General features: G+C 50.3%; 1 pseudogene; it reads left to right on the forward strand.

The window, feature by feature from the left end:
- LOC147118838 (uncharacterized) overlaps positions 1-14757 on the forward strand; it is a 49206-nt pseudogene extending 34449 nt beyond the window's left edge.
- Positions 14758-16494: the final 1737 nt, after the last annotated feature.

Below are 16494 nucleotides of genomic sequence, written 5' to 3' on the forward strand. Positions count from 1 at the left end.
TACATGGGGATTCTAACCCTGGGACTGTACGTGGGGATTCTAACCCTGGGACTGTACGTGGGGATTCTAACCCTGGGACTGTACATGGGGATTCTAACCCTGGGACTGTACATGGGGATTCTAACCCTGGGACTGTACATGGGGATTCTAACCCTGGGACTGTACATGGGGATTCTAACCCTGGGACTGTACATGGGGATTCTAACCCTGGGACTGTACATGGGGATTCTAACCCTGGGACGGTACATGGGGATTCTAACCCTGGGACTGTACATGGGGATTCTAACCCGGGGACTGTACATGGGGATTCTAAACCTGGGACTGTACATGGGGATTCTGACCGTGGGACTGTACATGGGGATTCTGACCGTGGGACTGTACATGGGGATTCCAACCCTGGGTCTGTACATGGGGATTCTAACCCTGGGACTGTAAATGGTGATTCTAAACCTGGGACTGTACATGGGGATTCTAACCCTGGGTCTGTACATGGGGGCACAGCTCTGAATGAATGAAAGATTTGCATTTCTATGGCGCCTTTCACAACCTTGCATGTCCCAAAGCGATTTATAGCCAATGAAGTACTTTTTGAAGTGTAGTCACTGTTCAGTGTAGGTCAGGCGACAGCCAGTTTGCGCCCAGCAAGCTCCTGCAAACACCATGTGATAATGACCAGATAATCTGTTTTTTTTTAATGATGTTGCTTGAGGGATAAATATTGGCCAGGACACCGCGGATAACTCCCCTGCTCTTCTTTGAAATAATGTCCCGGGATCTTTTACGCCCACCTGGGAGGGCAGACAGGGCCTCGGTTTAACGTTGCATCTGTTAAACGGCACCTCTGACAGTGCAGCACTCCCTCAGCACCGCACTGGAGAGTCAGTATAGATTTTTGCGCTCAAGTCTCTGGAGTGAGTTTTGAACCCACAACCTTCTGGGGCTCTTTTACAATTCTATGGCATGTAAACTCTAAGCTTGCCACTTACCAGCACCTTCAGGAGAGATGGTGAGAAATGCCCTGTGTGGAGAGTGAGGATACAATAACTGAGACATTGATTTTCTCTCCCGGGCACTGGGACCCGGATGGAAGCAGACACTGAAGCCCCGCCCACTATGTTCCTGTACTAAGATGGCCACAAATGCACTGTTACACAATGAATCAAAATGGCGTCGCACTAGAACTTTCCGCCCTCCTTTACAATGATGGCGACCATTAACCTGGGCCTGTTAGCAGAAGAATTCTCCACAGCTGCAAACACGGGATTTTCAGATTATTATTCAGGGCTTCCGGCCTATCCCAGTTGTTTAGAAAGCTGCCTCACCTACCTACCAGACCATTATTCTTCTGCGCTCCTCGATTCTTACCCGCTGCGGAATGGCGTTCCCGGCTTCGGTTCCTCTCCATCTGTCCATCTCCAGTATCGCACTGCGCATGCTCAATATACCCTCCACTACCGCGCCTGCGCACTGGGCTCCTGCAGTCTGGGTGCGGCACATTCCCCACCGCGGGGAATGCTGGGTAAAGGCCCCCCATTGAAAGACCAGATTAGTGAATAAGAAATAGGAGCAGGAATAGGCCACTTGGCCCCTCGAGTCTGCTCCGCCATTAATAAGATCATTGCTGATCTGGGGCTCAAAGCCACTTCCCTGCCCGCTCCCCATAATCCTTCACTTCCTTATCTTGCAAAAATCTGTCTCTCTTCACCTTAAATGTATTTAATGACTCCGCCTCCACAGCTCTCTGGGGCAGAGAATTCCACAGATTTATGACCCTCTGAGAGAAGAAATTCCTCCTCATCTCAGTTTTAAATGGGCGACCCATTATTCTGAAACTATGCCCCCGAGTTCTAGATTTCCCCACGAGGAGAAACATCCTCTCTGCATCTACCTTGTCGAGCCCCCTCAGTATCTTATATGTTTCAATAAGATCCCCTCTCATTCTTCTAAATTCCAATGAGTACAGGCCCAATCTGCTCAACCTTTCTTCATAAGTCAACCCCCTCATCTCAGGAATTAACCTAGTGAATAAGGAGACCAAAACTGTACGCAGTACTCCAGGTGTGGTCTCACCAATACCCTGTACAGTTATAGCAGGACTTCCCTGCTTTTATACTCCAACCCCCTTTGAAATAAAGGCCAACATTCCATTTGCCTGTTTGATTACTTGCTGTACCTGCAGGCTAACTTTTTGTGTTTCATGCACAAGGAACCCCAGGTCCCTCTGAACTGTAGCATTTTGTAATCTCCATTTAAATAATAATTTGCTTTTTTATTTTTCCTGCCAAAGTGTATAACCTCGCACTTTCCCACATTATACTCCATCTGCCAAATGTTTGCCCACTCACTTAGCTTGTCTATATCCCTTTGCAGATTCTTTGAGTCCTCTGCACAACTTGCTTTCCCACCCATCTTTGTATCATCCGCAAACTTGGCTACATTACACTCGGTCCCTTCATCCAAGTCATTAATGTAGATTGTAAATAGTTGAGGACCCAGCACCGATCCCTGTGGCACCCCCCTAGTTTCCGTTTGCCAACCGTTAAATGACCCATTTATCCCGACTCTCTGCTTTCTGTAAGTTAGCCAATTCTCTATCCATGCTATATATTACCCCCAACTCTGTGAGCTCTTATCTTATGCAGTAACCTTTTATGTGGCACCTTATTGAATGCCTTCTGGAAATCCAAATACACCACATCCACTGGCTCACCTTTGTCCACCGTGCTTGTTACATCCTCGAAGAACTCCAGTAAATTTGTTAAACATGATTTCCCTTTCATAAAACCATGCTGACGCTGCTTCACTGCATTGTGATTTTCCAAATGCCCTGCTACTGCTTCCTTAATGAAGGACTCCAGCATTTTCCCAACAACAGATGATAGGCTAACTGGTCTATAATTTCCTGCTTTCTGTCTCCCTCTTTTCTTAAATAGGGGTGTTACATTTGCGGTTGGGGCCAGCGGTTATTGGTTAGGATTAGGGCTAGTAATTGGGGCTACTGGTTATTGGTTAGGATTGGGACTAGTGGTTGGGGCTAGTGGTTATTGGTTAGGATTGGGACTAGTGGTTGGGGCTAGTGGTTATTGGTTAGGATTGGGACTAGTGGTTGGGGCTAGTGGTTATTGGTTAGGATTGGGGTTAGTGGTTGGGGCTAGTGGTTATTGGTTAGGATCGGGTTAGTGATTGGAGCTTGTTATTGGTTAGGATTGGGTTAGTGGTTGGGGGTAGTCAATTGGAGGTTAGGCTTAGGAGTTAGTGATTAGGGTCAGAAACCACTATTAACAACACCAGTGTCACTGGACGCATCTTTTTTAATTTCATGTTTTTTAACCTCCTTTGACTTAATACTAGCTTTAATTTCTTTTGTTAGCCATGGTTGGATCACTTTTCCTTTTGGGTTTTTATGCCCGAGAGGAATATATGTTTGTTGCAAATTATGCATTATTATCTTGAATGTTAGCCATTGTATGTCCACCTTCATACCTTTTAGTGTAGTCTCCCAATCTACCATGCCCAACTTGTCCCTCATACCCTTGTAGTTTCCTCCGTTTAGATTGAAGACCTTAGTTTCAGATTGGACTACATCACTCTCAAACTTAATGTAAACTTTAATCATATTATGGTCACTTGTCCCTAAAGGCCCCTTTACCACAAGATTATTGATTAGCCCTTTCCCATTACACAGTACCAGATCCAGAATAACCTGTTCCCTGGTTGCTTCCTCCACATTCTGATCCAGGAAACCATCTCGCATGCATTCCAAGAATTCGTCCTCCATTAGTGGTAATTTGATTTGCCCAGTCAATATGTCGATTAAAGTCCCACATGATTACCGTATTGCCCTTGTTACATGCACTTCTAATCTCTTGATTGATACTGTGCCCTACATTACCATGACTGTTTGGTGGCCTATACACAACTCCCACCAATGTTTTCCACCCTTTGCTGTTTCTTAGCTCCACCCAAACTGATTCCGGTTCTACATCACGATCTGCCAAGCCAAGATCTTTTATCTCTACCGTACCGATCTCATCCCTTATTAACAGTGCTACGTTACCTCCTTTTCCTTTTTGTCTGTCCTTCCTAAATGAGTACCCTGAAACATTCAGTTCCCAGCTTACCCTGCAACCATGTCTCTGTAATGGCAATTGCATCACACCCATTTACTGTACATCTATTAGTGACATTAATTCATCCACCTTGTTGCAAATGCGACGTGCATTTAGATAACGTGTCTTCACCTTTGCCTGTTTAATATTTTTCTGCACATTGACCCACTTTACTGTTGGTCTTTGTTTCTGCTCCCTACTAGTTTTACAGCCAGTATTTACAGAGGCTGGGACACAGAAAAGCGTCTCATTAAAATCACAGATATATTTATTCACACAAACCAACAGCCACAAAATACTGAGTAATTCCTCCATTTACAGACTATCCCTGACCAGTCTCCATTTCTCCTTTATTTACAGACTCTCCCTGACCAGTCTCCATTTCTCCTCCATTTACAGATGCTCCCTGACCAGTCCCCATTTCTCCTCCATTTACAGATGCTCCCTGACCAGTCACCATGTCGATGTTTACAGCATCTGCTGGGGTCTGTATGAAAAACAGATGCGGCCGGACCTGCTGTGATTTCCAGCAAAAAAAATGTTTTCTGTCTGTTTTTTTGTTTTTCATACAGACCCCAGCATCTGCATGTTCTTTGATGTAATGTTTTCCTGACTGACCTGTTTGGACACCATTCACACCTTTGACTGCTGTGATTATCTCTCTGCCGAGGTGCGATAAATGGCAGTTGGAAAGATTAGCTGTAAACATCTGACATTATTCACTGACTATATAAGCTGTGTCTTTATGCATTTCTCCACTTCACCTGATGAAGGAGCAGTGCTCCGAAAGCTTGTGATTTCAAATAAAGCTGTTGGACTATAACCTGGTGTTGTGTGATATCTTACATTTGTCCACCCCAGTCCAACTCCGGCATCTCCACACCATTTACAAAGTTGGTGGAGGGAGCAGGTTCATGAACCCCGGGGGGACGCGGGCTGCTCACACCCCGAGCTCAGGGAGCGGGGTCATGAACCCCGGGGGGACGCGGGCTGCTCACACCCCGAGCTCAGGGAGCGGGTTCATGAACCCCGTGGGGACGCCTGCTGCACACACCCCGAGTGCGGCCCCAGGCCCCATTATTAAAACGCTCAACATTATCCGCTTCACACATACCCGGGGTGGGCCTCAGGCCCCGAACAAGAGCCTCTGGGCCGGGCGTTTGCCCCGAGCGGGGCGGCAGCTGCGGGGCTTTCTCCCGGTGACAGGCCCGGGGTAACGGCCGCCATCTTGAGAGGCTCAGGGGGCAGCAGGGCGCATGTGCGGCCCCCTTGGCCAGGAACCAGGAGGAGAGAATCTTGTCAATTTCTAGCCTGGACTCACAGTGATGGCTTTTGTAAACTCGTTTTACAGGCTGTGAGAAGGACAGCATTTACACACCGCAAAATGACACCAAACATCACGTCAAGATCTGACAGAGCCACTCCATTCATCAGGACCTGAATATCATCGGCCTGTGAATGTGGAAGGAGAAATGTTTGTCTGTTCTGTCTGTGGGAAAAGATTTCAAACATCAGTGTGACTGGAAAAGCACCGAGACACACACACCCGAGTGAGAGTGTTCCAGTGCACTGACTGTGGAAAGAGCTTTAACCAGTTACACAGCCTGAAAAAACATCGCACCATTCACAGCGGAGAAACCGTACACGTATTGTGTATGTGGACAAGGCTTTAACCGATTGTCCAACCTGGAGAGACACAAGGACACCCGCACCACGGACAATCGTGGAAATGTGGGGACTGTGGGAAGGGATTCAATTACCTGTCTGAGCTGGAAACCCATTGATGCACTCACACTGGGGAGAGGCCGTTCACCTGCTCCGTGTGTGGGAAAACATCACTTGTTTCCCACTTGGTGCAAAAAGAATATATTAATGGCAACAATTCATTTGAGTTGATTTGAAATAGTTTAGTTCATCAATTGAATCATGTTTCTCTCATTGTATTTCCCAACTCAGATTCATGGCCTCATTTTCTTCCCCTGAGCCCCTGAACCTCATCTGGCAGCGTAATGTGGGTGAGTGGTGATTGATGGCCCTGGGAACCAATAGGAAGAGAGCTCAGAGGCTGGAGGGCCAAGGGAGCAGCGAGTTCGGCAACCAATTGCGGTGCTTGAGGGGCGGAACCTGAGTCGGGTGAGTCAGTGTGAACCCGTTAAACAATTAGGGCTAGATTTTCAGTATAGACAGTTTTGGGGCGCTAACCTTAGCGCCCGCCCGAAGTTAGCGCCCGCCCCAAAGTAGCGCCCCGTTGCCGGAAATTCAGTGGCTTCGCCCTAAGAGAGTGGTGGAGCGCTAAAAGAGGCGTTCCACTCCTACCTTTAGGCGCTAAGCCGGCGGTCCAGAGGGATAGCGCCCAGGCGGGGCGCAGCACGGGTGCGGTCATTTTTGCACTGACAGCAGACCCCGTGGTGCCGACCAGCTCTTAAAGGGGGAAGGGACGAAATGGTCTGCTGCCACGCCCTGCACACTGCAGCCTTGCAAAGAGGCCTCAACACTGCTGCTCAGCCCCAGGGAGTCATGGCAACGCCAGAGAAGGCCCGTCAGCGTGCCCTGCGCTTCTCAGAGGGTGATCTGGACATAATGGTCACAGCTCTGGAGGTGAGGCGCAAGATCTTGTTTCCAGAGAGTGGGAGGAATCCAACCCACCATGACTACACCAAAGCCTGGAAGCAGATCGCCCAGAGGGTGACGTTCACCGGCGAGGCCCCCAGGACCCACAAACAATGCCGTAAGAAATACAACGATCTGACCAGGATTGTGAAGGTGAGTAGCCTTTCCAGTCTCCTCCTCATTCTTGCATGTACACCTGACATGATGGGCAAAGGGACCTGAAAGTCCTATTGGCCAGCCCTCAGCCAGCAGCATTGGGACAGTCATGAGCATCAAATGGCCATTCGGCACTCTACACTTTGGCCAAGCTATTCCACCATGGGAGGCAGTGCACAGTACATCAGGGCTTCACTCTGTCCAAGCTATTCCACCATGGGAGGCAGTGGACACTACATCAGGGCTTCACTCTGTCCAAGCTATTCCACCATGGGAGGCAGTGCACACTACATGAGGGCTTCACTCTGTCCAAGCTATTCCACCATGGGAGGCAGTGCACACTACATCAGGGCTTCACTGCGCACTTACAGGCCGTCCTTTCTCTTGCAGGCTAAAGTAGCGTTTAATCGCCAGGCCCGTGCCAGGGGTGGCCGCGCCAAGCTGCAGAAGCTCACTCGGCTGGAGGAGCGCATGTGTGTGCTCATGGGAGCCCTTGTGATTGTCCCCACAGCGTGCGGTGTATCCGACCCTCCACTGCCCGGCAATGGTAAGGACCTCGCCTTTTGGCCCTCTCGCGTCGCACTGGCCCATCCGAGCTACCTCCTTTGCCACTGTCCCACCAATGCGCTGAATCCCACCAGTCCTAACTCCCTCGCTGACGCCGTCTCCTCACTCTGAAGCTACTCTTGTGCATTCCTGCTTTCAGCTGGTGACGACCATGACCCTGAAGCTGCCAGTGACAGCACCTCCGACCAGGAGGAGGAGGAGGAGCAAGCCGGACCTTCGGGGGAACAGTCACGTCCCGCAGGAGAGGAGGAAATGCTTGACACCTCCTCACTGGACGAGTGCCTGGAGGAACTGTCGCAGGGCAATGCAGCTTCTGGGACCAGTGGCGTCCAGCCACCCAGCAGCCGTGCGCGTGGCCCGCGGCCTTCCCCCCAAAGGGGGGAAGGATCAGAGGGGAGTGCTGCTGCTCGGCACACTCGCCGTCACCAACGCGGCAAGGGTCCCCTAGTTCGGCCCCCTCCTCCCCAGCGGGAGAGTCGCGACTCCAGTCCGGACACCTTCACTTCGGAGGAGGTGCGGAAGCTGGATAAGATGGCCGACGACTCGGACCGGCGCCACACGGAGCTCATGAGCGTGGTGGGGCGCATGCCTGAGGCCATCGAGTCGCTGGCGACCAGTGTGCGCGAGTTCGGGGCAGCAACTGCCGCGAGTGGCCGCATGCTGACTGATGCCGTCAAGACCCTGGCGGATGTGATGCGCGCGCACACCAGGACCACAGGGCCACTCACTGCTGCCACACGCGCTGTCTCAGGCAGGCATCGCCAGGGCAGGCGCCGCGCTGGACCATCCCAGCAAGCCGCCCGTCGGCTGATTGCTGCGGATCCTGCAGTGCGGGCCCGGCCGAGTGCCACCGCGCCACAGCACCAGCCAGCGCATCCCAGACGCCAGCTGGCCCACATTGCGCCATCCGTCGCCGCCATTCCCCCTCTGGGGCATCAACGGCAAGCGGCTGCAGCTGATGGTGGCCAGGCTCAGGTGCGCCACTCAGCAGACGGCCCCTCGAGGCCCAAACGCCGTGTAGGCCGCCCCCCAGCGGCATCTGGCGGAAGGGCATCTGAACCTCAGGCGCCTTCCCCCAGCCTCGCAGCAGCCACTGGGCAGAGCTTGCGAAGGAGCAGCAGGCCGGGCAGGGGAGGCAAAATGCTGGCCAAGGTCTCGCCCTCACGGGCCACTCAGTAGAGGGTGTGGGCAGCTTTCCTTTAATATGGCGGTGGCCATCTTTATTTTGCCCATGGTTGTGCTTTTGGAGGGCTTATTTTTTGCGTTAGGCCGACGTTGAGGCCCGGTTTGAAGAAAGGTGGAGTGACTCCCCCCCAGTTCGTGGGAGTGAGTCGTTTGTTGGGCTTTTTGTGGGGCCCGTTTATTGTTTTTGGGGATTCATGTGGGAAGGGCTTTTCATTTTTGTGCAATAAAAAATTATCTTTATTCATGCAGTCTCCATGGTTGTTCTTCTTCGTGTTTGTTGGCTTCGCCGGCTGAGGGCTTGCGGAGCGGCTGCATTCATCTTCCCTCATGGCCCCTGGCCATTCCCTGACAGGGGGCTTAGAAGTACCGTGTAATAAGGTGGCGTCGTGCGGCCCTTGGCCCTGGTCGCTCCCTCCTGGGAACGTACTCCTGCTCCTCCTCCTCCTCCTCCTCCTCATGCTCCTCCTGCTCCTCCTCCTGAGGTGCTGGTCCAACGTCAGGTGGCAGTGCCTGAGTCCTGCGGATAGCCAGGTTGTGTAGCATGCAGCAAACCACCACAAATTGGGAGACCCGGTCCGGCGAATACTGGAGAGCTCCTCCGGAGTGATCAAGGCAGCGGAACCGCTGCTTGAGGACCCCAATAGTTAGCTCGATGATGTTGCGGGTGGTTTGATGGCTCTCGTTGTAGGCCTCTTCAGCAGCGGTCCTGGGCGCGCGGAGCGGGGTCATGAGCCAGGTGCACAAAGGATAGCCTTTGTCCCCGATGAGCCATCCTCTTGGGGGAGGCTGTGCCTGGAACATGTCATGCACAGTACTCTGCCGCAGGATAAAGGCATCGTGGCTGCTGCCTGGGAAGCTGGCATTGACTGCCATGATGCGCTGCTTGTGGTCACATACCAGCTGCACATTCAGAGAATGGTAGCCCTTCCTGTTGCGATACTGCTCGCCATGCTCCAGAGGGGCCCGCAAAGCCACATGCGTACAGTCAATGGCGCCCTGCACCAAATGGAATTCCCCGAGTCTGGCAAATCCCAATGCGCGCTGATGCTGGCTCTCGAGGGCCATGGGGAAGGAGATGAATTGGCTTCTCCTTCTGAACAGTGCTTCGGTCACGTGGCGGATGCAGCGATGCGCGCCATACTGGGAGATGTTTGCTATGTCCCCAGCAGCGTATTGGAAGGAGCCGGTGGCATAGAAGTTCAATGCCACCGTCACCTTCACTTCCACCGACAGAGACGTCCTGCACCTGAGCTTTGGCCGCAGATCTCGGCGAAGCAGGTGGCAGATCTCTGCAATCACCTCCTTTCGGAATCGGAGCCTTCTAACACATCGCGCGGCACTCATGTTTAGGTAGGAGCGCTGCTGGCGGTATAGCCTGACTGGGTAAGGCCTACGTGGCCGACGCCTGTAGCCCCCTCTGCCTCTAGCCAGGGCTGCCCCTCTCACAATGTGTCTGCGAGCCCTACGGACATGGCGCTGCAGCTGCGCGTTGGCACCCCGTGCAGCCCCCATCAAATCCTGGCAAACAGTCTAATTTCCAAATGGCCACTTGCAGCGCTATTGCCTGAGTCCAAAAATACCTGGCTCTTGCTGCTTGAAACCAGTTAGCTATCCTCCTTGTGTCTCCAGAAATGCGTTGCACAAGACTGTTTTCTGAAAAAAGGATGGCCTTTATACTGGAGAGGACGTTCCCTTTAATTAGCGCCCCCCGGGGCCCGCGCTGGTTGTGTTGCGTTCCTTTTTCCAAACGCTCCGGCCGCCCACCGCACAATGGGGCGGTCCGACTGAAGTTTGCAATCGGGGCGGCCAAAGGGCGTTGCACGAGGATGTGACGTCATTTTCTGCGCGCGCATCCGGGCGGGCGCTAAACTTTGCGCCGGCGCTAACGGGCAACTTAATTTGGGGCGGGGCGCAAACTGCGCTGCGCCCGGGCGCTACACGCATAGCGCCCGGAAATCACTTCTCTTAAGGCGCTAACTGCTGGCGCAAGCGACTGAAAATCTTGAGATTTCATTTGTCAACCGAACAGTTTAACATTTGTCAGTATTTTGTTTCCCTGGAGTTCCTATTATGAGTTTCAGACACTTCAGTGCCAAGTGGACCAGGTGTTTACAACCCTCTTAATAAGGAGAAACTGACTCCAGTGTCAGAAGGGTCGGTAACCAGAGGACTCAGATTTAAGTTCATTGTCAAAAGAACCAGCGGCGACATGAGGAAAGAATTTAAGCAGCGAGTTGTTATGACCTGGAAGGCACTGCCTGAAGTGGTGGTGGAAGCAGATTCAATGGCAACTTTCAAAGGGGAATTGGAGAACTACTTGAATTGGGGAAACAAATTGCAGGTCTGTGAGGATAAAGCAGAGGAGTGGGCCTAAATTCAAAGAGCTGGCTCTGGGACAATGGGCCGAAGGGCTGTACCATTCTCTGATTCTATGAACTCTGCATTCCTCCAATTCTGGCCTGTTGTTCATCCCCCACTTCCTTCGCTCCACCATTGGTGGCCGTGCCTTCAGTTGCCTCGGCCCTAAGGTCAAATTTTGCCTGATTACACTCTTGTGAAGCACCTTGGAACGTTTTACTACGTTAAAGGCGCTATGTAAATGCAAGTTGTTGTTGCTGTGCTACCATTGGTCTCAGCTTTTCCTGACAGAATCAGCCAGGGACGGCGGCTGTGCTGCTCCCCATGGTCGAAATGCTGGCAGCTCGCTGTATCGGCTCACAGCTCAGAATTGCCATTGGTGAGGTACTGGAGGAGAAAGAGTGACTGGGGCCCAACCCCACCATCACGCAGCACCCTGAGGAGAGAAAGGGAGAAAAATCCAAATTTCTATCCTGACTTTTGTAAACTGCTTTTACAGGGCATTAGAAGGGGAGGATGTGCAGATGAGAAACTCAAACCAAACATCACATCAAGATCTGAGAGAGTGACACGAATCAGCAGGACCTGAATACCATCAGCCTTTGAATGTGGAAGGAGAAATTTTTCTCTGTTCTGTCTGTGGGGAAAGATTTCAAACATCAGAGTGACTGGAAAAGCACCGAGACACACACACCCGAGTGAGAGTGTTCCAGTGCACTGACTGTGGAAAGAGCTTTAACCAGTTACACAGCCTGAAAAAATATTCGCACCATTCACAGCGGGGAGAAACCGTACACGTGTTCTGTGTGTGGACGAGGCTTCAATTGATCATCCAACCTGGAGGGACACAAGGACACCCGCACCACAGCAAAACCGTGGAAATGTGGGGACTGTGGGAAGAGATTCAGTTCCCCATCGAAGTTGGAAACTCATCGACGCAGTCACACCGGGGAGAGACCGTTCACCTGCTCCGTGTGTGAGAAGGGATTCACTCATTCATCCAACCTTCTGAGACACCAGCGAGTTCACACTGGGGAGAGGCTATTCACCTGCTCCCTGTGTGAGAAGGGATTCACTCAGAGATCCAGCTTGCTGATACACCAGCTAGTTCACACTGGGGAGAGGCCGTTCACCTGCTCCATGTGTGGGAAGAGATTCACTCGTTCATCTGAGCTTGTGAAACACCAGCACATTCACACTAGAGAGAGACTGTTCACCTGCTCCGTGTGTGAGAACAGATTCACTCGTTCATCCGAGCTTGTGAGACACCATCGAGATCACACTGGAGAGAGCCCGTTCACCTGCTCCACATGTGGGAAGAGATTTGATCGACCATCCAAACTTCTGACACACCAGCACATTCACACTGGGGAGAGGCCGTTCACCTGTTCCGTGTGTGAGAAGGGATTCACCAATTCATCCGATGTTCTGACACACCAGCGAGTTCACACTGGGGAGAGACCGTTCACCTGCTTTGTGTGTGGGAAGGGATTCACTCGGTCATCGCACCTCACTGAACACCAACTTGTTCACACAGATAAAAGACCTTGTAAATGTTCTGACTGTGAGAAGAGCTTTTAAAGCACAAAAGATCTGCTGATACACCAGCGTGTTCACACTGAGAGAGGCCGTTCACCTGCTTTGAGTGTGGGAAGGGATTCACTCAGTCATCCCACCTGCTGCCACACCAGCGAGTTCACACTGGGGAGAGGCCGTACACCTGCTTTGAGTGTGGGAAGGGATTCATTCAGTCATCCACCCTGCTGAGACACCAGCGAGTTCACAAGTGACTGCAGGGGTTGGATTCTGCCGTTATTGCTGCTGTTAATCACATCCAGACTGAACCATGTTCATTCTGACAGTTGGGGTTTGTTTCTGATGACAATAACTCCTTTAACTGGGCTGGAGATGAATATCCTGGATATCTGTCAAATAAATCAGCTTTGTTTTAAACACATTGTGGTAGATTTTCGTCTTTCCCACCTGAGTGTTTAGCATCACCTGGCTGGAGCTCAGAAAGGACAATCTGGAGGAGGATTGTATGGGGGAACAGAACTCCAGCCTGGACACAGTCCTTCAGGGCCACACTGAGAGGGGCAAACGGCACTTTGGTCTTTCTCGTCTCTCTTCACTGACAGCAAAGTCGCCGTGCGGGTTAATCTTGAGGCCTGTAAGAAATGTGTCCCAGCCGCTCCCTTCCATGGTTCAGAGCTCCTATACACGGAACAGAAGGATCCTTTACAACTGTGTTTAGAGTCGGGAAGAACAACGGTGAATGTTGGAAACGTGCTGTCAAATCAGAGATTGGTGACAAACTGTGATCTGTTCCTGACTGAAAGTGAAACGGCAGGTTTAAGATTCCAGTCTAAAAATGACTGGTAATCTTTTGACATGTTTGTGTGACAGTCCTGAGTCTGCCATTTTAAGGCAGGCGTTAACCCATTTAAAATACAACTGTTTAAAATAAATTGCTTAAATTCTGCATTAAAATAGCAGATGGAGGAGTTCACAGGAGCCTGTTAACTGCTGGTACAATTATACAACATACATTTGATCTCCAGATAAAGAAGGACCTGCAGCGTGTTTCCAGGAATTCCCTGTTTTATTGATGTGTGTGTGTTAGACACCAGGATAACTAAAAATACATGACCCGGAACATCCACGGAGGTGTGATCCCGACAGTTACTCTGGGATCACTCCTGCTGTGGAACTCCACCACTGACCCTGCTGAAGGTTGTAGGCTCAGGGAGTGGGGCCTCCAGGAGTGGACGGTAAGAACGCTGGGTTTTATTAGAAGATCAGATTTAACATGAAGTAGAGTCATAAAAGTAAAGACTTGCTTTGGTTTATGTACATGTATGTTTAATATTAGCTGACTTTGTATTAAAGACCCGTGTCTAGTGAACTATTAGCTTGTAATCACCTCAGACAGAACAGGCTCTAATTATCCCTTTTAAGCTGAAACAGACCTCGTGTGAACAGAACCAGCAGAGCTGAGAACTCTGCCTGTGTGGACTGAGCCGAACTGTGAAGGCCGTTTGTTTCTTGAAATGCCCCAGTAAAAGCAAACTCTGACATTGTTCTGACTCGCAGATTCCTCGTAGCTCCAATGAACAGGAAGCGGTTGCTCAATGAACCCTAAACAGCCATCCAATGGAATGCTTTGTTTGATGAATGTCTTTCAGATCAATGGTTTGATTGGCCGAGGTAACCAGGGTCACATGGGCTGTACCTGATTGGGCTTTAAATACAGGAACAGTTTGCAGCTCAGGTCAGAGAGCACCCCGGGAAGAAGAAAGCTGACGGCTACAGCCAAGGTGGAACATCCTTCGGGCTGTCCCTGGAGAGGGAGCACGCGGTGTCCGCCGGGACGCTGGAGGCCTTCCGTGACCGGTGGGCACCGGAGGGACTGGAGTCAATTGTCAACATCAGCAACAGTATTCGGATCTGATTTAATTATAATTTGGAGTTGATTGTGCCCCTTCAAAAAGGGGGCCCTCTCGGTAATGCGACATCGATTGATGACAATGTCATTCTAATTGGCCTTTTAAAAAAGTCGAACATCCTTTTGTGCCTCTCAGGCTTGGCAATGATCAAAGTCTGAGTTCATGGATACAGCTTGTTAGATTATGAGTCTTACTATATAAGTATAATATTGTAAATATTACAATAAGTATTCCTTTGTAGAAACTCCAATATGAATATTTTGCACTCATTTATTATAGGAGTTGTATTATTGTGGAAACTGCATATTAAAAATAAAGCCTGTGCTCAGGGGGATTAAGGTGTGTGGAGTGTTTCATTGGCGATCTCGAACTCAACTAGGAATAGCGTAAAAGCTCATCAGGATTGCGAATAACTTCAGTCTGACATACACTGGAGATTGGTGTCAGTGACTGTGGGGCTGGTTTATATCAGACAGGAGGAGATTGGTGTCAGTGACTGTGGGATTGGTTTATATCAGACAGGAGGAGATTGGTGTCAGTGACTGTGGGGTTGGTTTATATCAGACAGGAGGAGATTGGTGTCAGTGACTGTGGGGTGGGTTTATATCAGACAGGAGGAGATTGGTGTCAGTGACTGTGGGGCTGGTTTATATCAGACAGGAGGAGATTGGTGTCAGTGACTGTGGGGTTGGTTTATATCAGACAGGAGGAGATTGGTGTCAGTGACTGTGGGGTTGGTTTATATCAGACAGGAGGAGATTGGTGTCAGTGACTGTGGGGCTGGTTTATATCAGACAGGAGGAGATTGGTGTCAGTGACTGTGGGGTTGGTTTATATCAAACAGGAGGAGATTGATGTCAGTGACTGTGGGGTTGGTTTATATCAGACTAACGAAATTTGTGTTAGTAAACATAGAAACATAGAAGATAGTAGCAGGAGTAGGCCATTCGGCCCTACGAGCCTGCTCCGCCATTCAATGCGATCATGGCTGATCATCCAAATTCAGTACCCGGTCCCTGCTTTCTCCCCATACCCCTGGATCCCTTTAGCCTTAAGAAATATATCCAACTCCTTCTTGAATATATTTAATGAATTGGCTTCTACTGCCTTCTGTGGTAGAGAATTCCACAGGTTCACCACTCTCTGGGTGAAGAAATTCCTCCTCATTTCTGTCCTAAATGGCGTACCCCTTATCCTTAGACTGTGACCCCTGGTTTTGGACTCCCCGACCATTGGGAACATCCTTCCTGCATCTAGTCTGTCCAGTCCTGTCAGAATTTTATAAGTTTCAATGAGATTCCCTCTCATTCTTCTAAACTCCTGCGAGTACAAGCTCAATCATCCCAATCTCTCCTCATACGTCATTCCTGCCATGCCAGGTATCAGCCTGGTGAATCCTCACTGAACTCCTTCCATGGCAAGAACATCCTTCCTCAGATAAGGTGACCAAAACTGCACACAATACTCAAGATGTGGTCTCACCAAGGCCCTGTACAACTGCAGCAAGACATCGTTGTTCCTGTACTGAAACCCTCTCGGTACGAAGGCCAACATACCATTTGCCTTCTTAACCGCCTGCTGCACCTGCATGCTTACCTTCAGCGACTGGTGCACCAGGACACCCAGGTCTCGTTGCACTTCTCCTTCTCCCAATCTATTGCCATTCAGATAATAATCTGCCTTCCTGTTTTTGCCACCAAGGTGGATAACCTCACATTTATCCACGTTATATTGCATCTGCCATGCTTTTGCCCAATCACCCAACCTGTCCAAATCATCCTGGAGTTTCTCGGCATCCTCCTCACAACACACACGCCCACCCAGCTTTGTGTCGTCTGCAAATTTGGAGATATTACATCTAGTTCACTTGTCTAGATCATTAATATATATTGTGAATAGCTGGGGTCCAAGGACCGATCCCTGCGGTACTCCACTAGTCACTGCCTGCCACTCGGAAAAAGACCCGTTTATTCCAACTCTTTGCTTTCTGTCTGCCAACCAGTTCTCTATCCAAGTCAATACCTTGCCCCCAATCCCATGTACCTTAACTTTACACGCTAATC

Source organism: Somniosus microcephalus, chromosome 4 (genome assembly GCF_052327205.1).
Source record: "Somniosus microcephalus isolate GS21.2 chromosome 4, FLI_Smic_1.0, whole genome shotgun sequence".
Taxonomy (NCBI): Eukaryota; Metazoa; Chordata; class Chondrichthyes; order Squaliformes; family Somniosidae; genus Somniosus; species Somniosus microcephalus.